At 43.3% G+C, this 27,506-nt stretch overlaps 1 protein-coding gene and 1 long non-coding RNA gene across 4 annotated transcripts in view; one reads left to right on the forward strand and one right to left on the reverse strand.

Moving 5' to 3' along the window:
• The window catches only part of LOC135973815 (uncharacterized), a 1,510,190-nt gene that overhangs the window by 1,289,458 nt on the left and 193,226 nt on the right, over nt 1–27,506 (reverse strand). The window lies entirely within an intron of this gene.
• Nucleotides 1–27,506, forward strand: part of LOC135973854 (uncharacterized) — a 136,299-nt gene that overhangs the window by 20,099 nt on the left and 88,694 nt on the right. The window lies entirely within an intron of this gene.

The following is a 27,506-nucleotide window of genomic DNA, read 5'->3' on the forward strand; positions in this document are numbered from 1 at the left end:
TTATACTAAGAATTCTGGAAATCTCTTTATTAGGTCATTCCTTCTAATACAAAATGTTAAATCTCTGCCTTTAAGGCAGTTACTAAAATATTCCTGACATGTGCAAAGGGGGAGAACATGTTTTCTCCTCACCTCACTGAAGAAGGCTATAAGAAATATGGATCCGGTTTCTTATCTGCATTCATCTCCCTTATGAAAAGGGTGGAAATTGGAGAACGTTAGCTACTAAAATATTCTGAATGTGAAAGCGGAATGTATTCTAGGTCTGAGAGAAGCAAAATATTCCTGCCTCATTGGTCATTATGGTGCCAATCTTGGCATTGCTGTTAACATTGTCATGCAGGAGATGACCAGTTTAGTTTCTTTTCTTGGCCTTTCACTCTCCAGGATGATACAGCTCTTCGGCTATATCTGTACTAGACTCTAAAACAAATCTCAAACCATCACATTAGCACCAGTGCAGTTCTATTGATGGTGGCAATAGCGTAAACTGGTTTTCATTACTTTAATCACTATGGTGTTGTCTAGACCTGCCCTAAAGAAGGTTGGACACATCATGTTTAGAAATCGGAGCCCTGTCCACGCTAGCACTCCTCCGCCCATTGACACTGTTCTTGGCACTGTAGTGGTGCTAGCACTGTAGTGGTGAGGGGTTCCCATTGAAGAAAAGTCTCCTGGGAGGCAGCCAGACACCCGTCTTCCCATTCATAAAGCAGTGAGGCTGAGGCCAGTTTCAGGACAAGGAGTGAATAGGTGACCCTTGTGGGAGGCTGAAGTGATGGATGTTTGAGAGCCTTGAAGATGTACCCCAAAGAGGCAACATGCTTTTTAAACATTGCTTATCCTATTGATGATTTTGTGTGTGTGGGAGGGGGGGCACTTTTTCTTTTTCCTCTGTATTCTGTCAGCAAGTGGTGCTGGGAAATAGTATAATATTTACACCTGGACCTGAACCAAAATCCTGGCTACTTCCAAACTTGGGGCTTTGAAATGTGAATCTAAACACTTCTACTGTTTGGATTCAGTGTTGAGATTCTGCTCATCCTAGAGAGGGGTTTGAGTGGTTAATGTGGGTCCGGTTCTGGTGTATATGGGTAGGGCTCACCTTTATGTTAATAAATCCTGGCCCCATTGGAGTCAGCGGCAAAGCTTTCATTGGCTTCAATGGAGCCATGATTTCACCCAGTGTGTTTTTGTAAACAAACTGTTGTCACCCTAAATTGCAGCCATCCAGGAAATGTCTATTCCACATCTGGATAGACAGACACATGCTAGCTCTGCTCAAGCTAGTGAGCTAAAAATGGCAGTGCAGCTGGGGAGTAGCGTGGGTGGCAGCTCAGCCTAGCAGCCTGAGTACACATCATCCCAAACTCCTTGGGTACATATTTGGGCAGCTAGCCCGAGCCACCCCCCATACTACCTTGGCTTCATTGTTGTTTTTAGCATGCTAGCTCGAGCGGAGCTAGTGCGTGTCTGTCTGCCCATGCTGGGACGGACACTTCTAGCTGTAGTGCAGATATAGCCTTACTGAGAGTATTAGCCCCAGTACCACCTTACGTACGTGTTCCAGTAACAGATCAAACGAGAGAGAGAAAAGAAGGTTTCATGGGCTCCTGCTGTCAACTGATAAATTTGTGCCTTTCAGAAAGCATTCCGTTCCATTCAGTACGTAAATGTTTCAATCTGGAAACAAATACAATAATATTACCTGTCTCAGTTATGGGTTACCCCAGCCGAAGTTTCTGCCATGACTTAAAATGAAAGCTGTGAATGCAGAGGAGGAGGGCTGTTAAGAGAAGTAATTAACATCATTGAAAATAGAACTTGTTCCTGTGAGGTGGGAGTGCTGATTGAGCACATGAGCTCCATTTACATTTTGTTGTGAAATAGATTTTAATAACACCACAGGCAAATTGTGATGGAAGAGAACAAATCATCAGAGTGGAGAAATTTTTTTAAATGTTTTATTTATAGCAGTTTAATGAGGGTGCAGAGTGGGTTCTATATGAAGTATCAGATCTGAAGTAAAATCAGAAAGTTATTGTTAAGGGAATTTGGAGCTTTTCTTCAATGTGTCCATGTGATGCTGGTTATTTGAAAAGAGTGACACTTTACATTTAAACTAAGTTTAAACTCCAACATCTGAACTTTATATTTAACTTAACTTGCTTTTTCTAACTGACAAATGAAATCCTTACTTTAAATTTTAAGAAAAATATTCTCAATTTAAGAAAAACTTCCTTCTTAACCCTGGATCCTCAGAGGGCATTTGAAGATCACTCGGGTAGTTTGCTCTAAGCTTAATATATACGGCAGATACTAGCATTTATACATGAAATACCATAGTCCTGACTTATAAATCATTGTAACAGAAGGCTGATTAATATTAAACTTTTGGCAGTGTAAACGTTACCGATTCCTGAAGTTTGTAGTGTTCTCTGGGTAACCCATTCCTGAAAATACATTTCTACTCTCAAAAGCAACTGAGCTAAAAAGATGGCATCTTGGTATGCCACATTTTTGTTTCTCAGTGATTTACGTGTCAAATTTGCTCTTTCTGGTTAAATGTTTCTTAACTCTTAATGCTGTGAAGTTGCCCTTGGATCTGAAAATCAAGCTGTGATCGTCCTTATACACAACAGCAGTACCATTCCACCACTAAAAGTTAGCAATTCTGATCACTGGTGTGTGAACCGGAAGAGGCCAGTTTGCTTTCTCAGAGGTGGTGTTGCTGCATTTCTAGCTCATCGTAACACACTTATATCACTACAGTAAGCAGGTAACTGAGTACTTGCAGAGAGCACGACTGTGGAGTAATAATATGCCATTTTTAATAGTTGCTTCCTTGACCATAAATACACTTTAATTCTATTCAATCTCTAGGGAATGTTCTCATCCTTTTTATTTATAACTCTTTGAATTACACAGACCAGATAAGTTTGCTGCTGCTCACACAAGGTGTGACGGGTTGGCATTAACCTGTCCATAATTCATATTTGATTCCAAGTAGAATTAATGGTAAGGATTATAAACACCCTGTATCTCTCAAAGCTTTTTAGCAATAAAACAAAATCCTTCACTTGTCTTCAGCAATGTAGTATAATGAAGTCAGACCCCTTTTGGTAATCCATTGTCCAAGTATTAGCACTAGATACCAGATTATTCAAAGAATCAGACCCTTTGTGGAAGGAACAGACTATGACAGGCTGCTTTGTCATTATGCCATACCTGCCCTTTTTTTAGCCTGGTGTCTTTCTGCCCATCCAAGGTTCTTGCACAGTTTACATATGCAAATTTATACATGGGAAGTTTCTCCCATGTAGGCACTGTTCTGAGCTATCACTTCATAAACACGCAGACCTCATCCTTTGCAGCTGTCTTAAGAACAGGCTTACCATAGGTAACATTTCGGTGAGCTTTTGCATATCTTTCTGCCATCATGCTTTAACCCTCCCTTAGCATGGTCACCTTGAGTGGTGAGAAGGGAATTAAGTCTCTATGCTGATTCAGCCCATGGTCTGGGTATTTGCAGGAACAGAGCAGAACGTAGGTGGCAGTGTTTCTTCTAATGAGCCAAGAACCACAACTTGAAATCAGATCTGGCTCTCAAATTGATCCTCCAAAGAATGGTGCTCTTTGATTGGTGGTTTAGGTTCAAGCCCATCTTTACTTTTAATAAAGGGTTTCATAAGCTCTGAAATAATTTTTGTGCCCCCATTTTGTGCCCTGTCGAAGGGGAAGTTACCTAAAGAAAACTGAACTGATTCTGAGATGGGAAGCTGGAACGGGACATAGAATGAAGTAGCATATGGTGGTGATGGGCATATGAAGGGTTACCATCAAATTGTGACCAGTTTTTATTTTCTATTGAGCTCCACTAGATGGTAGTGTAGATAAAAGCAGTGTGCATAAGGTACCTTGCATATAAAATCAGTTCCTGTTTCAAAATCTATTGGATCATGTTGGTAATTGTTTGCTAAGAATTAGTAATTAAAGAGCTGGCCTCAGTCTTAGCTCTAGCACGCTAACCTTAGGATTCCTGATGTTAATTTTGTTAACTACTGTAAGGTTGTTGAACTATATCCCTTTAAGCTTTCCTAAAGTGAGTTGCTTCAGGACTCATTTAAAATTGCCCTCAGTGATTTGGTTTGACTTCTTACTATTCGTTAGTTCACTGATTGTTTGGAATGTCATACCTTCCTACCTGTCATCATCCTTTCAGGAGCAACAGACCCAAATGGAAAGAGAATGCAAATTCTGTCCTGCTGAGAAACTCCGATCTGTTTGGCATTTAGAGTTCAGCTATGCTTCCCTGCACATGAAATCAAAGGAAACTTGTTCAAATGTAATTCTCCACTCTCACCATGAGCATCACAATCTGTGGATACAGTATATTGCATACTTCTGGTTGCCTAGGGCAGGGCCGAATTAATCTTTTGTGGGCCCGGCGCTAAAATTATTTGTGGGCCCCCATGCCCTGCCTCCCAGCAGGGCCAGCAAGTGCGGCTGGGAGGCAACTGTGTCTGCCTGCCTTCCTGCCCAGGACCAGAGGTGCACTAGGGTCTGGCCAAGGGGGTGGGGCTGAGGAGACAGCAGGTGGACAGGCTGAGAGGAGCAAATGGTGGGTGGGGGGAGCCAGCGGGGTCTCGGGTTGCAGTGCAAACAGAGTAGGCCAGGGCCCCTTCTGAGCATGGGCCTGGCTCCGTGGAGCCACTGGAGCCATTGTAAACCCGAGACTGGCTTAGGGGATTGCATCCTGTCCTGGTGGATAGTGACCTGGTCTTGTCAATTTCTGGTGCAACGTAACTGGGTATAAAGCAGTCAGCCCTTCGGGAAAATGCAGCTAGTACAAAATGTGGCAGTGCATCTCCTCAGGAGATTCAACAACTCTGTCCTCAACTCTCTACGTTGGCTGTCCATACATCGAGTCAAATTCAAGATCCTGGCCATTATTTTCAAGACGCTCAATGGTCTGGGCCCAGCATACCTAAAATCAGGGCCGGTGCAAGGAAGTTTCGCGCCCTAGGCGAAACTTCCACCTTGCGCCCACCCCCAGCCCTGCAGCAGCTCCCCGCCCCCCTCTGTCCTGAGGTGCCCCCCTCCCCCGTGGCAGCTCCCCACCCCCAGAGAGCCGTGCGGCAGCTCCCCACCCCAGCTCACCTCTGCTCCGCCTCCTCCCCGAGCACGCCGCCCCCGCTCTAATTCTCCTCCCCTCCCAGGCTTGCAGCGCCAAACAGCTGATTGGCACTGCAAGCCTGGGAGGCAGGAGAAGTGGAGTGGCGTAGGAACGCTGTAAAAAAATTGGGGGCACCGCTTCTTGGCGCCCCCAAATCTTGGCGCCCTAGGCAACAGCCTAGTTTGCCTTAATGGTAGCACTGGCCCTGCCTAAAATATGCTTGGAAGTGTTGCGATGAGAACTCTACCCAGTGGACAAATTGGAGCTGTCCACAGCAAGTGAAAAGCTCACCTGTGCAGGAGACAGAGCTTTCTTGGGGAGTGGGGTTGGGGGTGGGGGGAAGATGTACAAGAACAAGGAACGGACTCCCATTAAGGAATAAGAGCTACCAGAAACGGGTTCAGAAACCACCAACCTTGCCTTCTCTAATATAAACACAGTGTGCATATGATTTATAGTAAAAAATCAACCAAATAACAATATGCTACCCTGGCCTGTACACAGTTACTTCTGGGGAGAGGATCAGAGAGACGGCATCACACATGACAGGTGTTAGTCATGTCACTTAATGGAAGGCACTCGGGTACTGTGGTGATGAGGGTGGTGTGAGAACGTGAATAGACTAGAACCTCCTAATGATACAACGTAAGCCTGTTAGACATGATGTGCATACCTTTTTCTGTATTTCCTTAGAAGCAGTGAACCAAATCAGGACTATTGTAAACTCATGGAAGTTGGTAGCTACACTAGGAATGAGTCTGGTCCATTGAACATCATGTTAGCACATGCAAGGCACACTTGTCCTCTCTGAAATTCTCTATTGATTTGTGACATTAAAAACATTACAGAAATATGACTGTAAATATAAGTTATTGCCCACTACCTTGTAAACTAAATTGTGTATGCTACCAATGCGGTAGCAATCAGAATCTGTGCTTGAGCTAGTCACTCACTGACATAAGTGGGATTGGGCTGCTGGCAGGGTGACTTCCATGGTGGATGAGTGGCATTCTTGCCTCTGGGACTTGCTTGCTCATGTTGTTCCATCAGAACCCGAGTTTGTTGATCTTCAGGGCACACTGTGAGAGCCCTCTGGTTTCTTTGGCTTTTGTTGACTGAGGAGCGGCTTATTTTGTTGGGTGACTTCTACTTGAGATGGGTAAATCCTCTTGTCTGGGAATGGTGTCCTTAGTTTTGCATATATGAGCTATTATATTGCTGATTAGATGTGCTTCAGCTTATTGAACAAATATGGAAATAGAAATGGCAGCATTCCCTCTAATCTGATGCATGGAGGAAACTTTCAAAAACTACCATTTACTGCAATTTTAAACCGTTCTTGTGACAGCTGCAAGAATTCCATGCTGTAAAGGGAATACCTCCAATACTATAAACAATGTCAAAAGTGATCAATGGCCATGGCTTAATGACCCCCACTGTATCATCAGATATTCCTGTCAGTGGGAGCCTTAGGTTTATCAATCTAAGAGGATGTAAAGGCCCCTGCCTTACACCCCTAACCATGCCAGAGCACTGTATCCGCAGCAATATTTAATTTTGGTGCAAGTGGTCACTGTGTGTTTGTAAAAAGAACAGGAGTACTTGTGGCACTTTGGAGACTAACAAATTTATTTGAGCACAAGCTTTTGTGGGCTACAGCCCACTTCATCAGATGTGTTTGTACAGCACAACAAGGCTCTGACCTGATAGACTTCTAGATCCTACTTCATCACAGATGACGAAGATGATAGAAGTGGGCTGTGGCAGAGACTGAATGATTAAATCAAGGCTGGATTTTTTTTTTCTTTTTCTAAACTAAATCCTCCTTGCTCTAGAGCACATATCTGGAGAAGTTCTATGGCCTGTGTTATGCAGGAGGTCAGACTAGGTGATCGCAATGGCGCCTTCTGGTCTTGAGTCTATTCTTTCTCTAGAAAATTGCACTTCCAGTGTTGTGATGTATGGAACAGAGAGGACCACAAAGAACTGACCGGTTCAGGTGGGTCACTGCCAGTTAGAGTTGGTGAGGGTGCAGGGAGGTAGATGGCAGTTGAGTGGTGTGGGGATGGGAACTTAAGAAGGCATTGTGTCACTTTCCATCAGTCTCTGCAAAACAATAACCATGCAGCTGATTGCTGTACATATCACAGACAGCCAATGCAATCATGTTTGGAAGTTTAACACTGTCAAAACTTGCCTTACATTTTTATTTTCTGGAGTGTTTATAGTTTTTCAAAAATGTGCAAACAAGTCTTTATTCTTGGACTGTGGAAGTGTCAAATTAGTATTAAAGGAAAGACCTCGAGGATGGCAAGTATTTGAGAATAGGCGTAATACTGGTACTGATGCAAATTCCCAATGTTCGCTCCTGCCAAACCAGCAACAGTGACGTGGAACAGTAGATCACACAACTACAGCATAATCTTTCAGAATGTTCACAAATATACACCAGTCCGTGCACAAAACCCGTTCACCTGCCCTCTAACAAAAGGGCAAGGATAGTGAGCGGGGGAAAAAATACTGTTATGCTGGAGGGTGCTGGTAGCTGCCAGAAAGTGTCTCTTTGATATACGGGTAGGGCCCTACCAAATTTACAGTCATGAAAAAGTGTCACAGTGAAATCTGGCCTTTAGTATAGGGTAAAAGCACGCAACATAGATTTCATGGGGGAGACCAGTGTTTCTCAAATTGGGGGTCCTGACCCAAAAGGGAGTTGCGGTATTTCCACCCTTACTTCTACGCTGCCTTCAGAGCTGGGTGGCCGGAGAGCGGCGTCCGTTGCCTGGGCACTCGGCTCTGAATGCAGTATCCCACCAGCAGCAGCGCAGAAGTAAGGGTGGCAATACCATACCATGCCCCCCGTACATCTGCGTTGCTGCCTTCAGAGCTGGGAGGCCGGAGAGTGGCGGCTGTTGGCCGGGATCCCAGCTCTGAAGGCAGAGCAACCGCCAGCAGCAGCACAGATGTAAAGATGGCATGGTATGGTATTGCCACCCTTACATCTGCATTGCTGCCTTCAGAGCTGGGAGGCCAGAGAGTGGCAGCTGCTGACTGAGGGCCCAGCTCCGCAGGCAGCAGCGCAGATGTAAGGGTGGCAATACCATACCATGCTATCCTTACGTCTGTGCTGTTGCTGGCAGTTACTCTGCCTTCAGAGCTGGGATCCCGGCCAACAGCCACCGCTCTCCGGCTGCCCAGCTCTGGAGGCAGCGCTGTTGCCGGCAGCAGTGCAGAGGTAAGGGTAGCAGTACTGCAACACCCCCCCTACAATTACCTTACAGACACCCCCCCCGCAACTCCTTTTTGGGTCAGGATCCCTACAATTACAACACCATGAAATTTCAGATTTAAATAGCTGAAATAATGAAATTTATGACTTTTAAAAAATCCTATAACCGTGAAATTGACCAAAATGGATCATGAATTTGGTAGAGCCCTATATATGGGACTTTGTTGAGACTCATGGGCATGCTTGCCGTCCTTCGTTATGCCTAAAGGAAGAAGCAATTAAGTTCCTTTATGGAATAAGATAGTTGAAACAATAGAAGCCACCACCCAAAGCACAGACCACGTAGAAGGCCAGAGCAAGAGGTAACTCAGGGAGAATGAGGAGGATTTCCTTGGAACTGATGGAAAATGCAGGGACTGGGGCATTGATTGGATTGCAGCTGTGTCAGAACACAGAGAAACCAACTGATAGTAAGATAGCACCATTAGCATGGTCTTGAAAGGAAGCCAAGAGAGAACTTCTGGGTAATAAGGCAGGTTTGGAAATTAGGAGACTATTTCCTTGCTCACGACTTCAGGTCTGCGCTCAGGGAAACAGAATTTTGTGTACATTCTTTGTGTATAAAAGGATTGCTCCAGAGAAATACTTTAACAGAAACCACTCATATCTGTTAACTGCTCGGGACGAAGGGACAACAATATCTTTCTCGTTCGTTCGAAAGGTTACTTGATGTGGGTGAATAGAACTTGGTAAGACTGAACTTTAGGATCTCTTTCTCTTGTGATCACTAAACACTAGTAGGCTGGGTGAGAGAATCATAGAACTGGAAGGTACTTTGAGTGGTCATCTAGTCCAGTCCCCTGCACTCATGGCAGGACTAAGTATTATCTAGATCATTCCTGACAGGTGTTTGTCTAACCTGCTCTTAAAAATATCCAATGATGGAGATTGCACAACCTCCCTAGGCAATTTATTCCAGTGCTTGACTACTCTGAGAGTTAGAAAGTTTTTCCTAACATCCAACCTAAACCTCCCTTGTTGCAATTTAAGCCCATTGCTTCTTGTCTTGTCCTGTCAGAGGTTAAGAACAATTTTTCTCCCTCCTTTTTGTAACAACCTTTTATATACACTTGAAAATGGTTATCATGTTCCCTCTCAGTCTTTTCTTCTCCAGACTAAAACCCAATTTTTTCAATCTTCCCTCATAGGTCATGTTTTCGAGACCTTTAATCATTTTTGTTGCTCTTCTCTGGACTTTCTCCAATTTGTCCACATTTTTACTGAAATGTGGCGCCCAGAACTGGACACAATACTCCAGTTGCTGCTTAATCAGCACGGAGTAGAGCAGAATTATTTCTCATGTCTTGCTTGCAACACTCCTGCTAATACATCCCAGAATGATGTTTGCAACTGTGTTACACAGTTGACTCCTATTTAGCTTGTGGTCTACTATGAACCCCAGATCTCTTTCCCCAGTACTCCTCCTTAGGCAGTCATTTCCCATTTTGTATGTTTGCAACTGATTTGTTCCTTCCTAAATGGGGTACTTTACATTTGTTCTTATTGAATTCAGACCATTTCTCCAGTTTGTCCGATCATTTTCAATTTTAATCCTATCCTCCAAAGCACTTGCAACCCCTCCCAGCTTGGTATCGTCCGCAAACTTTATAAGTGTACTCTCTATGCCATTATCTAAATCATTGATGAAGATATTGAACAGAACCAGACCCAGAACTGATCCCTGCAGGACCTCACTCATTATGTCCTTCCAACATGACTGTGAACCACTGATAACTACTCTGTGAACAGTTTTTTCCAACCAGTTTTGCACCCACCTTATAGTAGCGCCATCTAGAATGGAAGATACATCAGGGATTTAGATGTCATGGAACACGAATGTTAATAGAAATTTTGTGTCCAGCCCTATGAGGCAGCCTTGCAAATTTCTTGGCACTGACTTTGAGGTGCCAAGTACCCACAGCTCCCATTGACTTGCATAAAAACTGTGGTTGCTCCTCTGAAAGTCTAGCTTTAGAGGTGGGGATTTCTCCTTTCCCAAATATCTTCCTAATGTCTGTCAGGTTTTTTACATTGATAATGAATGCAAATAGATCCACTGAGGGGTAGATGGAGGGCAAATTTCATTGTTATTCATTAAAACTTTATATGCACTTCCAAAGGAGTTATGTACTACAATATGTGTGGATGTGGAGTATTAGAAGACCTGGAAATATGGCAAATATTGACAGGCTAAGAATACAATCACACTATTTGCACTGAGCACTCCATTACAAGGGGACATCTGAAAAGTGACTGAGGTACTGCTGAGATGCGCCAAAGGACAAACTATATAGATGGAGCCCTGGGAATCGGGTGTGATAGGCATTGCTGATTGATAGAGGTCAGAACTGCAGAGTTTAGGTCCAGATTCAAATTTCACTCAAGTTCAGGAGTGTTTGGATCCAGGATTTGGATCCGAGAAGACTAAATGATTCATGACAAGAGTGCAATTAGAATCTGTACTGTATTCCTATAATCAACGAATAAAAGATCTGTAAATATACTTAAAAGGGGAGATCTTGACCTTGCTCTGCATCTTTGGCATGATGTTGCTCTTTTGATTATTCTCAGTTTCACATTCCCTTTCTAAGTGGTGTTTACAGAGCAGGGAATTTATTCCCATCGCTGACTGACTTGCTGCATGACCTCAGAAAAGTCACTCAGCCTCCTTTTACAGATAAAGAAACTGAGGCCTGGCTAACACCACCCATCTCATGGGTATGTTGGGAGTAGAGCAGTATGACATCATTTAAAAATAGTTTTGGTCTTCGATAGCAGCTTCCCTCTGATCTCAAAGCATTTAAATTGATTAATGCGTAAACTTCTCAGAACTCCTCCTTAGGGGGATAAGGATTAGTATCCCCTTTTAATTGAGGTTCAAGAAGTAAGGCCCCAATTTTAAGTGTCCACAAACTTTGGGTGCCTCATTTCTTTGGTGCCCAGCATGAAATGTCCAGCTGTCTCAATTTCACTGGCCAAAATTGGTGGCACCCAATATTAGGGGACTCTTTTGAAGATGTTGGATGTGCCTGTGTAAATATGTCCAGGAAAAGTAATTTGAATTAACTAAAGGTGTGAATTTGAAGTGGATTAGTTAAACTGTATTAAATCCCTCTGTGGATGTTATTGAGAATTAAAGTGGCCTTAATTTGGTTTATCTTAATTCACTTCCAAAGAGAGTCAATGAGACACCGCATGGGGGCAAGGGTCCATGCTAGCCAATCTCAAAGGAGCATTGGTGCCATATATTCTTTTGAACTTTGAAACAATTTCTGTTTTTTTTTTTCTGGCAACTCAGTTAGCAGCTGTGGGATGCTTGTCAAAGATCCTCTTCAGTCTGTCCCTTGAAGCTGATGGTTTTTTCAATATTTATAATACAGAGATTAAATGGCACTTGTTCTCTTGTTTCCCCCTGCAGTATTACATTTAAGTTTTTATATGTTATGGGGCTGTTTTTCTTTTAATCCTCATCAACCACATCAATTTTATCTATTAGTGTTTAAACTGTATTCATGGAGGCACTCCAGCATGTCATTTTGAGCACTGAGAGTACTTCTTCTTTATTGTCCCATGATAGGGAATATAGTGTGTGGGGTTTTTTTTTCTTCTTCTTTGCAGAACACTATCAGATCAAATTAATTATGGGCTTTCTGTTCTCCTTTTCAGCAAAATGTCTTATCACCCAGTATCAGCATCTCCATCAGAACAAGAGTAGAGAGAGAGGTTTTCAGAGCCAAAGCAAAATCATTTTTGGCTCCTGCCTGTCTCTTTTTTTTTTTTTTTTTTAATTGCCGTATTTTAATGCCCTGGTAGTAATTATGTTAATTACACTCTGGGGAAAAACGAATGTGTCTACTGCTCATGTGCAAAAACTTCTTGAAATGCAATCTCACCGGGGTCCTATTAACGGAAAAATATCTTCAACAAAAAATAGAGGCCCCAGGGATCTGATGACCTTTTTGGTTAGCTTATTTATAGTGAAAGGAGAGGAAATTTGTGCTTATTATTTCTGCACCAGGAAGCTTCCCCTCCAATCCAGCTCTTTCTATAAATCAATCAATCACTCAGTATGTTCAATAGCAAAGCCTATATATAAACTTTTAAGCAAAGGGTGTAGTATAAATAAATACTGTAGCACTTTGCAGTATTTGGATTTTTTATTCAGTCAAAGTAGCCTTCTTTTTTTTTTTTTAGTTTTAATGTTGAGCTGTGGCCAGAACAGATCTTAAAGATGTCAGCACCTTAGCTCATCAAACAGTACCTGGTCCTTGTTGGCTCATCCATCAGTCCATCTATATGCCCCTGGAGGAGAGAGGGTTTAGGGATACACAGGCTCTTTACTTGCCAGACCCTGTGTGAAGGAGGGAGGGAGATCAGCTGCTACTTCACCTGCCATGCAGGTGGATGGGGAATGGCTGGGCAGAAATGAGTGAGTGGAGCCTTGGTTCTCCTTCCCCCCCCCCCTTCAATATGTCCCCAGTACAGCCGAGCTAGTGTGGCAGGAGATGGATTGGAACAGTTTATGCCCCTATGGATCAAAGGGGTTCAGGAACTGAACGTACACAGCTCCTTACTTGGGGGGAAAATAGTAAAGTGCTAGCCTGGCCCTTTATTGACTTTTTGTTCTGTGCAAACAGTTTGGCTAGAAACCTGATCAACCCATATTTAGGGTGGGTTGAAGTCTCAATTTGTAGAGCTGGGCAAATGCAGTTTGCCCACCATAACTCATCCCATCTCCGAGCAGACTCCTCCAAGGATGTTTCTCTGTCTCTCCCCTCCCCCGCAGTTCTACCTTACTTGCCTTCCAGGGTTGGTGCCCTGAGCCCCTTCATTGCCTTGTGGGTGCTATGCAGAATCTCTCTGTTCTGGTCATTCAAGAGTGGCCTGACCATATCTCTCTGTCAAAAGCAATAGGAGCAGGGAAAACATCACCATGTTGATCCAGAGGCAGAGTACATGGCATAGCACTCAGATTTAGTATGAACGGGATTAAAACCATGGAAGGAAACAAGGAGACCAAAGAATGGGGACTTGATTCTGCACCACATTTTACATAATGACTTATACCTGTGCCTCCCCTCTCCCTTCCTCCCCTATGTTCTGATGGCTTTCTGCTGCATCAGCCCCAAAAAGGGGAATAGCTGGGGACAAAGGGTGTGATTGCTAAGCGTCTGTGCTCCAGCAGTCTCTGACTGGGGTGGTGATCAGCCAGGTTTAATTTAGGACAGCCCTGAGGCTGCTCTAAATTGAGCCATTCAACCTGATCAGGATTAGGGCAAGTAAGTATAAAGGTGTCCCAGTGCTAATGTGGCCCAGAATCTGTCCCAGTTAGCACTTCAAACTGGCAGTGTGTTTACACCCACTTTGCATAGATGTGACCTACTGAAGGTGCAGGGCATTGGAGAATCAGGTCCTGGGTGTTTTGAAGGTACTCCTGAATCATCTGTACCTACATTTTACCGTAAGGGCCATATGCTGCCCTTCATGTCTGGTGGCACTTTCATTAACATCAATGGGAACTTCACTTACTGAGAAGCCACGTTCTTTCTGACCATGTCCAATCAGACTGTCATTATGGATCTCAAGCCCTGGAGTGCGGTTTACTTAGATGTGATGAATCTACACCATTAATTCAGACAAACTGGGAACTTCTACAGACTTCACTGTAGACTAGTTTCAGTATTGATTGTTGTTTGTGTTCCTTATACCCCTGGGTTTTTTGACTGGAGAACCCAAAAAACCTTATAATACAATACTCAGATCTTCAATGGCAAATACCTATCGTCTGTGTGGAATGTAATGCCCATTAGTGTCAATGGAAGTTATGTATATCCGTGAAGAAAGACCATACACCTTAAGGAGGGGAATTCTCACTTCCTTTCTCTTGCATAATTTATACACAAAGGCAGAGAACTTTGCTCAGCTGAGGCAACCTGCTAGGAACCAAAGGACCACATCTAATTTGTAGCAAATTGAGAATGTATATAGAATATGCTCTTTGGTCGCCGCTCAATATGGATCAATGGATGCTGGGAGTCCATATGTAGCACCTCCATGTCAAAGATGAAGACAGCTGTGGGCCTGTCCATATCAGAGCAGGCCCAACAGCACCAGCATCTGCTTTGCTAAAAGGCACATGCGTCCTACATCTCCAAAGCCTGGCTGACAAAAGAACACCTAGAGCAGATGACAGGTGATTTTACTTTGCTATGTTCTCCAAATTCATTTGAACTTCCGTTTAACTACATATTTTGTGCACACAGTCCTTTAGCTACTCTGTCTATTCAGTGGCAGCCTTCGCTCCAATTCTTAATTCTAATTGGACACAAACTATGTCCCTATTTTCTGATCCACTAAGCAAGAATTGTTGACATGGCCTTCTGGGACTTATTATTCACTAAGCATATTTCAGACAAAAGGTTCTGGTTAAATATGAACATTTGACAGATGTTTCTAGAGTCTCAAGTGATAGTAAGTGCACTGATCTATTACAAAGAGCTCAAACAGACAAACACTGCTGTTAATTACTATACATGGATCTATTTGATTTTTTTTCCCTCCACTTTTCCACCTCTGCTCATTGGGCCCATGAAGCTTCAGCTTTATCTTAAGTAGCTCTTTATTTTTTCTAGACAAAGGGGAATTGGCCACTGGTCCCATTGCCTTTGGGGCTGTTATCCAAGTAAATTCTAAGCCTGTAAAGCATTCCAAATAATCAGGATGTTTGAGAATTACTGACATATCTGTTGAGGTACTTAGTGATGAGAGAGTGTTGTAAAGCTCTGAAAATTCTGCCTGTTTGAACACCAGTGGTTTGGTTGTTTTAACAGACTCAAGCTTTTAAACAATCAATTTCTATTTTCGGGGGAACCTCTTTCCCCAATCATAAGAGGCCACTCCCTGGTGTCCTCTGATCTGTTCCACATCTCTAACTCTGTAAATGCCAGCATCGTTGATCTCTGAACTGGAGAGCCATAAGTAGGAACAGGCCTGAACTACAACTCTGGATGATAACCCTTTGGCCCTGAATTTGGGAATAGTTTGGGGTAGGATTTGATCTCCCCAGCTCGGGGCCTATCTCTAATCATAATGCTCTTACTTTTCCTCTGAAGGGTCAATCCTGCAGTCCTTGAGTGTGTACATGTCTCATTGACGTCCGTGGGAGTTTTGTGTGCAGAAGGACTGCAGGGTTGCACTCCTAGAGACAGGAGACTAGGGAGGACTGTTTAAAGTGGTGTGAATTGAAAGAATCCCTGCCAGGTATCAAATCTCTCTCTCCACACACCATCCCTACTGCTCACTTTTGCAAGGGCCTAGTTCACTATGGCTGTTCACCTTGTATAATTATTTACAAAGTGCATACTGAGTGTAAAACTATCCAATCAGAGGAGAATGGCCATACGGGGCCAGGCCGGTGGTCCACCTTGCCCAGTATCCTGTCTTCTGTGGCCAATGACAGATGCTTCAGAGGGAATGAACAGAACAGAGCAATTTATCGAGTGATCCATCCGCTGTTGTCCACTCCCAGCTTCTGGCAGTCAGAGGATTAGGGACACTCAGAGCATCAGATTGCATCCCTGACTATCTTGGCTAGTAGCCATTGATGGACCTATCCTCCATGAACTTATCTAATTCTTTTTTGAACCCAGTAATAGTTCTGGCCTTCACAACATCCCCTGGCAATGAGTTCCACAGATTGACTGTGCATTGTGTGAAGTACTTATGTATGTTTTTAACCTTCTGACTATTAATTTCATTCAGTGACCCCTGGTTCTTGTGTGAAGGGGTAAATAACATTTCTGTATTTACTTTCTCCACACCATTTCTGATTTTACAGATGTCTGTCATAACCCCCCTTAGTCATCTCTGTTCTAAGGTGCACAGTCCCAGTCTTTTTTTAATCTTCTAATCATATAGAATCATTAGGTTTCATGCCCCTAATCATTTTCATTGTGCTTCTCTGCACCTTTTCCAATTCTGGGGTGACCAGAACTGCAAGCAGTACTCAAGGTGTGGGCATACTATGGATTTATGTAGTGGCATTATATTTTCTGTCTTATCTATCTATTTCCTAATAGTTCCTGACATGGTGTTAGTTTTCTTGACTGCCACCTCACATTGAGTGGATGTTTTCAGAGAAATATACTCCAAGAGCTTGGAGTAACAGCTAATTTAGACCCCATAATTTGTATATGTATGTATAGTTGGGATTATGTTTTTTTCCAATGTGCATTACTTTGCATCTATCAACATTGAATTTCATCTGCCTTTTTGTTGCCTAGTCACCCAGTTTTGTGAGATCCCTTTGTAACTCTTTGCAAGCTGCTTTGGATTTAACCATCTTGTGTAATCTTGTATTGTGTGCAACCTTTGCCACTCACTTTTTACCCCTTTTTTTCCAGATCATTTGTGAATATGTTGAACAGCATGGTCCCAGCACAGATCCTCTGCGGACCCATTATTTACGTCTCTCCTGGTTTCTTATCTTTTAACCAGTTACTGATCCATGATAGGACCTTCCTTTTTATCCAATGACAGTTTACTTTGCTTAAGAGCCTTTGGTGAGGGACCTTGTCAAAGGCTTTCTAAATGTCCAAGTGTACTATACCCACTGAATCACCCTTGTCCACATGTTTGCTGATCCCCTCAAAGAATTCGAATATATTGGTGAGGCATGATTTCTCTCTACAGAAGTAGTGTTGACTCTTCCCCAATGTATTGTGTTCATCTGTGTCTGATAACTTTGTTCTTTACTATACTTTCAACCAGTTTGCCTGGTACTGAAGTTAGGCGTAGTGACCTGTAATTGCTAGGATAATCTCTGAAGCTTTTTTAAAAATTGATCTTACATTAGCTACTCTCCGGTTAACTGGTACAGAGGCTGATTTTAAGCAATAGGTTACATACCACAATTAGAACTGCAATTACATATTTGAGTTCCTGCCTGGTCCTGGTGACTCATTACTGTTGAATCTATAAATTTGTTCCAAAATCTTCTCTAATGACACCTCAGTCGGGAACAGTTCTTCAGATTTGTCACCTGAAAAGAATGGCTCAGGTGTGGGGATCTCCCTCATGTCTTCTGCACTGGAGACAGATGTAAAGAATTCATTTAGCTTCTCCATGATGATCTTGTCTTCCTTGAGTGCTCCCTTAGCACCTCAATCATCAGTGGCCCTACTGATTGTTTGGCAGGTTTCCTGCTTCTGATGTACTTAAAAAACAGCACTTACACTTACTTTGCATTGGTGTAACTGCAACATTCAAGTAAACAGTGAATCAGGTACAGTGTGTCCAATATTGCTCCAAACATAGTCAAAAGAAGTTCTGTCAAGGATTTCAATGGGAGCAAGACTAGGCCCGAAATGGCAGGGAGAGAGAAGTAAGTTGTAGCTGAATGTCATTACTAACACCTTTAACATTGTGAAAACAAACCATTGTGTAACTTTGCCCTTGGTAAGAGGTGTAATCTCAGTGGAAAATTCCTGGATACGTCAACTGGCTTCTCAAAAGCTCTGTCTTGGCTTGGCTTCCATGGGAATAGTTAAGCCAGCACCAAGAGCTTTAGAAAATACCTCTTAATTGGCGGTTGGTTTGTGCTGGCACAGCCAAGCTCTGCCAGCCATAGTTTTCTACTGTAGGAGCATTAATAGATTGAAATACTCACAGATTCTTATTAACTCCCCCATAAAAGGGGTTGTTTTACAAAAATAGATCCAAATGGTATAGATCTCAATGAACATGCAAAAACAAATTAGTGACACTGTGTTGCAAACAGTTGGAGGGAACTCAAAGCACAATGTATAAATAGCAGTATGAGGGGAAGAGTTTTCTCTGGAATTCATATTAATTAATAGCATTTATGTTCTTTTTCTGCTACAAAAAACTTGACAATGGTTAGGCAGTTGGTGTGCTGAGATCACTGCCTATTGTGCAGACCAACATTGTCTTGTTGTTTTCCTTGTGCTCCCCTGTCAGTCTGTATCTGTCTCTTGTTTTATTCTTAGAATTTAAATGGTTTGGGGCTCTTTTGCGTTGGTACAGCCCCTAGCACAGGAGCCTCCGTATTAGAGCACAACCTCACTGGGCATTACCACAATACAAATAACAACTAGGTAGTTGCTACCTCTAGTAATTTTTAAAAAGGAGGTATTGTGAGACCGGCAACCTCTTAGTGTTATGCTGTGGATTTCTCTTTCCCTCCCCTTTGTCTAATTTCCTGTGTTGATGTCCTATCTTATCTAGCCCAGACTGCAAGCTTCTTGGGGCTGGGGCCATGTCTTTATTCTTTCTGTAAAGTGCTACTCCTCTTGGGCATCTATAATATCCCAGATTGTCCTCCAGAACCATGGAGGGGAGTCTCTGCATGCTGATCTCTCCCCTTTTGTTTTTAAGGGGTGGGGGTTGAGTTACCTCCATGGCACTGTGTACCCCACTGCTCTTTGTTTGCCTTCTGGTTTCTGCACCCGCTTCCCATTTTCAAGCTTTCATCTGCAATCACAAGGACTAGAAGGTGACTTGGTTTAAGACTGAAAGCTGAAAAGGCCTCTTTGTAGATAGTCCTGGCCTTTCAAGGATCCCTGTCCTTCTTGTTTGTTGCTTTCCTCTCCTCAGATCTCAAAACAGGGTTGCCAACGTTTGTATTATTTAGCGTCTTTCTTAAAGACCTAGCTGCCAGATTCAGGAGGCATGGCGATCTCGGCTCTCAGTTTTAAAACAAGTCACCTTCTAGCCTTTGTGGTTACAGATGGAAGCTTGAAAATGGGAAGCGAGTGCAGAAACCAGAAGGCGCACACAAATATTTGTTTTTTAAATCTCATGATTTTTGAGCCAGTATCATGATCTGGGGGGAGCTTGTCTCATGTTTTCTGAATGCTTGGAGTTAGCAATACTTACTATGACTTGCCCTTTATGGGGATGGGAATAGATAGCATGTGCTGTATCCCAGTTCATAGAATATCAAGGTTGGAAGGGACCTGCTCAAAGCAAGACCAATCCCCAACTCAGACATTTGGATTGGCTGGTGAAGTTGGCATGGGCCTTTTATCCAGATGACACTCTGCACCCTTCCTGTTCTCTTTATGGTATATTACAGACATTGCCTTCAGATATTTCCATGGCCCTTATTTTTTCAATACACAAGGTCAACAAGAACCTGTATCCAAAAAGGAAGATATTTGTAAAGTACACTGATCTCTTTTGTGGGCATTCACACTATTCCTAGCTTCATTTCCTCCTTCCTAGTGCTTCTTTCCTCCCCCCCCTCCCCCCGGGATATTACAGAACTATCCTTTTAAAATGTGAGCCAGCAATCAAATACCATGCATTAACCATGACAAGGCTGAGTTTTCAACTGAAATTGTGTGAGACCTCCTGATAAATCTAAACCAGTCAGTCATAAAAAAAATTAGTCACTGAAGACTTTAATCCCATTTCAATGTTTCTGGGCGTATGCCATAGCAAAATGAGGAGCAAACTGCCTAGGGAGTGCAGGAAACTGGACACATTCCAGTATTGTCAACTGAAGTGACCTTTAGCTAAAGAGTTTTGGAATTAATATTTCATATATTTTTGCTTGGGAAAATGGAATTTGAATCAGCTTATTAAAATGAGCTAAAATACCCATTTCTTTTTTAAAAAGTCTCAAAGTGCACTTGTCTTCTACCAATTTATTATTATTATTTTTTTTTACTGATTTGTGTAAACCAAGATTTTTTTTTTTCCCTAAGAAGTATTTTACTTAGACTTCTAAAGAGAATTCGCTATTATAATGGCGTGTAGTGATGCCTTTGTAGCCCAGTGAAGTATGGAGTTTACAGTCTTAGGTAAGCATTTCAAAGGCAACGACCATGATTAGCCAGCAATTGCTATTGAAACTGAGTTGTGTGGCAAACGCTGAACATCTCAACCTTCATTCAGTATGAACAAAACTGCACTACATAGCAGACATATGACTAGAACCCGATCCTGTAATCTGATCACTCATGTGCCCAGGGTGTAGCCCCACCAATTTCAGTAGAACTCTGTGCAGGTGGGAGGGTTGATTCAACTTCATAAATTTGCAGAATTGAATTTGCATGTGCCTCATCACGAAGAGATTTATAGTCTCCTCTAAGCTAGATGGCTGTCTTGTCAGATTCTGTTTAAATGAGGCATGGATTGAAGTTTCAAGGGAGATCTGAAAAAGGTAACATTCCCCCCACGAACAGGAGAGAATGTCTGTCATTCTCATTTTTTGTCCAAGTGTGAATGAATGGCTCAGCCTGTTAAAGCAGGATTTTCTTTCTCTATGCAACCATAAGAGATGGTCTAGTTAAAATAGGGAGAGTGAGGAAAGAAAGTGGTTCTCCCCATAGGCCACCCTGTCATGAGAGCTCTGTCTGTGTATGTGAAATTAGATAAAATGCCGGTAGATGATGCTCAATAACATGTAGTATAGTTCCTGGGTTTTGTAGGCCCTATAAAACTTGGGCACTGCAAATGGCTTCCTCTGGCTGCTGTTTACATCATCTCTTAACGGGGTTTTAGAAATGGGATTTGCCTTAGCAAATCCATCTTGTCCAATCCTTAAAGCACATGATGCTGAAAGGAAAGCCACTATTCCTTCAGCATTTGAATGTCTGAGAGAGATGCCTTGTTAGACCTTTTAGCTGTGCAAACCACTCTTTTTTCCCTTTGTGTTTGGTAGTGCTCTTAACGCACCTGGAGGCTTCCGCTTCTGGGGATAAAGCCTGAGGACCTTGATCAGTTTGTATTTCATCCTTATTCAAAGAAATTCCCATTAGGAGCATTGCCGTTAGCTTCAGGATGCAGGGCCAAGTACGGCAAAAGTAGTTCTTCTCACACTATTCACTTACGGGCAATCCAGCCCTCTTAGAATATTCCCCAAGAGACTTTTAATTCTTATAAGACAGGTCACATTTTGGTTCTGAACACACATATGTTGTCTCGCTAAAGCAGGGGTGGGCGACTACGGCTCACGGACTGGATGCGGCCGCTCAGGGCTTTGGATCCGGCCTGCAGGATTGCCCCCTGTGGCGCTGTAGACCCTGCGCTGCTCTCAGAAGTGGCTGGCACCAATTCCCTGTGGCCCCTGTGCGGCGGGGCAGAGGGCTCCATGCATTGCCCTTGCCTCCAGGCACTGCCCCCCGCAGCTCTCATTGGCTGGGAACGGGGAACCGCGGCCAATGGGAGCTTTGGGGGAGGTACCTGGAGGCGCAGCAAGGGCAACGCACGCAGAGCCCTCCGCCATGCCCCCTTCCTCTCCCCCTGCCCCCCGCTCCCCCGGGGCTGCAGCGCTTCCTGGAGTGGCACGGGGCCGGGTACAGGGCAGGAAGCCTGTCCTGGCCCTGATGCGCACTGCTGCCACCCTGGGACCGCTTTAGGTAAGCAGCGCCGGGCCAGAGCCTGTACCCCTCCTGCCTCCTGCCCCCTGCCCCCTGACTCCCTGCTCTAAGCCCCCTTCCTGCACCTTGCATCCCAACTCCATGCCGAGCCCCCTCATACACCCTGCACCCCCATGTACCCCAACCCCCTGCCCTGAGCCCTCTCCTGCACTCCGCACCCCTCCTCTGCCCCAATCCTTTGCCTTGAGCGCCTTCCTGCACACTGCACCCCCCCACTCCCTCCCGCACCCCAACCCCCTGCCCCGGCCTGCATACAATTTCCCCACCCAGATGTGGCCCTTGGCTCATAAAGTTTGCCCACCCCTGCTCTAAAGCCTGAAGCTTCAGCAGAAGAATTTTCTGTAAGGCTTCAATCTATTTGATTTTGTTTTTTTGTTTTTATCCCACTCAAGTGTTGCAAGAGAAACTTGCAAGTAATCAATCTTGGATACAAGGGCAGGATTTGGAATCCGGCTAGCCAAGGAAGTGAGAAATGGCCAGATCTTGCAATATTTTTAGATGCTAGCATTGTGATTGATAGGTGAGAAAAGTTAACCTGAAGTAAAGTGTGCGTGTGCATATACACCCCCCTCCCCCAGAGGACATTGAAAGCTATTAGAAGCAAGAGAGAATGATGTCCAGTTCCAACGGAGATGGAGTCACCAATCAAAACGTTAGAATCTAATCACAAGCGCCCATAGTTGTGATACATTCTAGATCAGTATGAAAGCAAGTTGCTCAAAATATTTGAATGGCATGATTGATGCTCTTCTTAAAAGGACATAGTGCTACAGTAAAAGATGTTACAGTTCCTGGGGGAAATTAAGATTTATTAGTGACTGTTGGAGCTCAGAAATATTGGCTGCATTTGTCAGTGAGCTCTCTTCTAGGGCTGCAGTAATTTACTAATTCTCACACATTGGGGTACATTAGTATCCATCCTAGCTGCCTTCATTAACTCCATTTTTATTAATGCATAATGTACCAAAGCCTTGTGGTGAGGCAGCACTGAAGATCTTCGCAAACTGTCTATTTTTAAATGTTTACTAGTTATTTCCTCTCTGTAGCACATGGTGGTAGTTGCAGGCACTCTTAGGACTTAGCCATAACTCTTTAATAACTGAAAGCCATGCAAAAGAAGCTATATTTGAATGAGTCCAAATTGTCTTGGAAATAGGTATGCTCAAGGGTGATTGATCATATTATAAAAATAACTAACTAAATTAGAGATGGGATCTGTACAAAACTCTACCTCTGAACCTGGATCAAAGAATGTAAAGCTTATAAATGAGCTTTCTCTGAATACTTTAATTGTTCAGGTTTAGCTGGCAGACTCACAAGTTTGAGGGTTACCAAAAGAAACTGCACCATCCGCTCAAGAAACTCCCTGAAGAAGCACAGGAACAAATCTACACAGACACCCCTAGAGCCCCGACCAGGGGTATTCTATCTGCTACCCAAGATCCATAAACCTGGGAATCCTGGATGCCCCATCATCTCAGGCATTGGTACCCTGACAGCAGGATTGTCTGGTTATGTAGACTCTCTCCTCAGGCCCTACGCTACCAGCACTCCCACTTATCTTTGAGACACCACTGGCTTCCTGAGGAAACTACAATCTATTGGTGATCTTTCAGAAAACACCATCCTTGCCACTATGGATGTAGAAGCTCCTTACACCAACATTCCACACAAAGATGGACTACAAGCCATCAGGAACAGTATCCCCAATAATGTCATGGCAAACCTGGTGGCTGAACTTTGACTTTGTCCTCACCCACAACTATTTCAGATTTGGGGACGATTTATACCTTCAAGTCAGCAGGACTGCTATGGGTACCCGCATGGCCCCACAGTATGCTAACATTTTTATGGCTTACTTAAAACAACGCTTCCTCAGCTCTCGTCCCCTAACGTCTCTACTCTGTTTGCGCTACATTGATGACATCATCATCTGGACCCAGGGGAAAGAGGCCCTTGAATTCCACCAGGATTTCAACAGTTTCCACCCCACCATCAACCTCAGCCTGGACCAGTCCACACAAAAGATCCACTTCCTGGACACTACAGTGCAAATAAGTGATGGTCACATAAACACCACCCTATACTGGAAACCTACTGATAGCTATACTTACCTACATGCCTCCAGTTTTCATCCAGACCACATCGCACAATCAATTGTCTATAGCCAAGCTCTAAGATACAACCGCATTTGCGCCGATCCCTCAGACAGACAAAAACACCTACAAGATCTCTATCAAGTGTTCTTAAAACTACAATACCTACCCGGTGAAGTGAAGAAACAGATTTATAGAGCCAGAAGTCACCTACTACAGGACAGGCCCAACAAAGAAAGTAACAACACCACTAGCCATCACCTACAGCCCCCAACTAAAACCTCTCCAGCTTATCAAGGATCTACAACCTATCCTAAAGGACAGTCCCTCACTCTCACAGACCTTGGGAGACAGGCCAGTCCTCGCTTACAGACAGCCCCCCAACCTGAAGCAAATACTCACCAGCAACTACACACCACACAACAAAAACACTAACCCAGGAACCAATCCGTGCAACAAACCCCGTTGCCAACTCTGTCCACATCTATTCAAGGGACACCATCATAGGACCTAACCACATCAGCCACACTATCAGGGACTTGTTCACTTGCACGTCTACCAATGTGATATATGGCATCATGTGCCAGCAATGTCCCTCTGCCATGTACTTTGGCCAAACTGTACAGTCTCTACGCAAAAGAATAAATGAACACAAATCCGACATCAAGAATTGGAACGTTCAAAAACCAGTAGGACATTTCAATCTCCCTGGACACTCAACAGACTTAAACGTGGCAATTCTTCAACAAAAAAAACTTTATAAACAGACTTCAGTGAGAAACTGCAGAACTGGAATTAATTTGCAAACTGGACACCATCAAATTAGGCCTGAATAAAGACTGGGAGTAGATCGGTCACTACAAAAACTCTGCTGATACTCACACCTTCTTGTCACCTGTTTAAAATGGGCCATCTTGATTGCATTGGCCTCATTAGCACTACAAAAGTGACTTTTTTCCCTCCTTTTGGTATTCACCCTTTATCAACTGTTGAGAATAGGCCACTTCCACCTTAATTGAATTGGCTGGCTAGCACTGACCGCCACCTTGGTAAGGCAACTCCCATCTTTTCATGTGCTGTGTATTTATACTTGCCTACTGTATTTTCCACTCCATGCATCTGATGAAGTGGATTTTAGCCCATAAAAGCTTATGCCCAAATAAATTTGTTAGTCTCTAAGGTGCCACAAGAACTCCTCATTGTTTTTGCTGATACAGACCAACACGGCTACCACTCTGAAAGTTGGTGACTGTTTTTCATCTGGGAACCTGTCCTGTATCAGAGGGGTAGCTGTGTTAGTCTGTATCCACAAAAACAACAAGGGGGTGCCACCAGACTCCTCATTGTGCTGCAATAGAAATAGCAGAGTTAAAATCCTGGCTCCATTTCAATCAATGGAAAAACTCCCACTGACTTCAGTGGAGCCAGGATTTCACAGGTTTGATTTGGCCCATCTTTAAATACCAATAAACTGCAGAGAGTACATGAGGCTGATGGTACTATATCTAGATCCGGGGTAGGCAACCTATGGCATGTGTGCCGAAGGCAGCACGCAAGCTGATTTTCAGTGGCACTCACACTGCCCGGGTCCTGGCCGCTGGTCTGGGGGGCTCTGCATTTTAATTTAATTTTAAATGAAGCTTCTTAAACATTTTAAAAACCTTGTTTACATACAATAGTTTAGTTATATATAAAGACTTATAGAAAGAGCCGTTCTAAAAACGTTAAAATGTATTACTGGCCCACAAAATCTTAAATTACAGTGAATAAATGAAGGCTCGGCACACCGCTTCTGAAGGGTTGCCGACCTCTGATCTAGATGCTAAAAGGGTCTTGGAGTAAGACTGGTAAAATTCTGAGTGGATTCCTTGTGTGGCCATAGTTGATTAGGATGGTGAGTTTCTAAAGCTGATTATTATCCTAAATCAATAAAGGTCTGATCCAATGGAAAGACACCCATTTACTTCAGTGGGTTTTGTGTTAGGCCTTAGATCTCTTCTGGCTTCCTCAGTACAATTTCTTCCTTCATTCCAAAGATGTTCTGGAGTCTGAGTCTCCATTGATCTGATCCCTGGGTCTCAATTACCCTCAATCCAAGCATATGACACATGGCTGGTTGTGAAGATGTCCTCCGAGCAGTATACATACGTGGCACGTGGGCTGTTAGCAACTATTTCTAACTATAAGGGGTCCCAGACTTATTTTGAATATTTCATAGTTATGAGAGAGCATTGTCCATGTCCAGTGCTATAGATACAATAAGTAGTAGGCAGAGTGTTTGTTTGAGCCATTATTTTCACTCCTCAACCATAAGTTGGTATAATATTCTCCATCCTCTCCCATTACCGAAGGGCATGTTCGGGGGTAGTGGAGTCATCAGGTGAGTACAGGATACAAGTAACGCCTTGCTGTTGCATGTTGTTGAGTTTTGTTTAGGTTTGATTTCCTATTCTGTTCCTTCACCATAGTTATAATCTTTGATGTGAAATGTGTTCCATGCTGGTTGAAAATCTAAACAAGCTATTATCTTTGTATATCTTCAATAACACCAGTGGGCTAAGCATCGTCTCCATGAATGTATCAGGTGCTGCTTGTTCTTGATCAAACTGTACTTTCCTAGGTGTTACTCATCACAGCTCTTAAGTGACTGATGTCACAACAGATGTTAAACGTACTGCACTGTAGTTTTCTGGTTTGTCTCTTGACCCTTTTCTAAACAATGGAGTTGTTTTTGTCATTTTCCTCCATTAGTTAAAGAGGGATCAAAAATCAAACTAGAAAACTATTAAGCAGTAAGTTTAACATCTGTCACAACACCACCGGAAAGAGAGAGCTTTGAGAAGGGTACACTGTAGAGCAACTCAGTCTGGTGAATAGTCACAATCTTCCCATGTATCTTTTTTCTTCAGTTTCTCTTCTGATGTGATTCTCTAGTCTCCTTACAAATTTAAAGAACTACTAAATTGAATCACTTCTTTACACACAAATATAATTCTTAAATAGACACTTCCTTGTACTGGATAGTGAACCATAGGCTATTGCCATCATTTATATATGGCCTAGGGAAAGCTTTAATGATTGGGCTGCAGCCCAATGCGTATGTGGGGGAAATGGGACCAAAAATTAGGATGTTGGCATTAAATTTACCAGGTCTTAATTTGAAATCCCATGCAGTAAGAATTTGTCCAGAGGAGTTCTGTGAGTTATTGTACAGTGTGCCCTCCAGTGTCAGGTCATGCAAATATTTATTGCAAGCATTAAATGGAGCAGTCTGCATATTTGTAAATCTGTTGTGCTTCGTTTCAGCTGGGAGCCTTTCTGGGTTAAGACTGCAGTTCATTTTGTTGCATCTACCCTCTCCAGGGGGAAGACAAACCAAAGATGAGGAACTGGGAGCTAGCTATCTAGATTTACTAGCCTGAGACGGATTATACCTCAAAATTATCATTTGGCAACATAAGAACGTCCATGTAACTGTCACTGCCTGGAGAACAAATTACATTCATGCTTTATGGCCCTTACTCTGCCACCCTAACTCA

This window comes from Chrysemys picta, chromosome 10, assembly GCF_011386835.1.
Source record: "Chrysemys picta bellii isolate R12L10 chromosome 10, ASM1138683v2, whole genome shotgun sequence".
NCBI lineage: Eukaryota > Metazoa > Chordata > Testudines > Emydidae > Chrysemys > Chrysemys picta.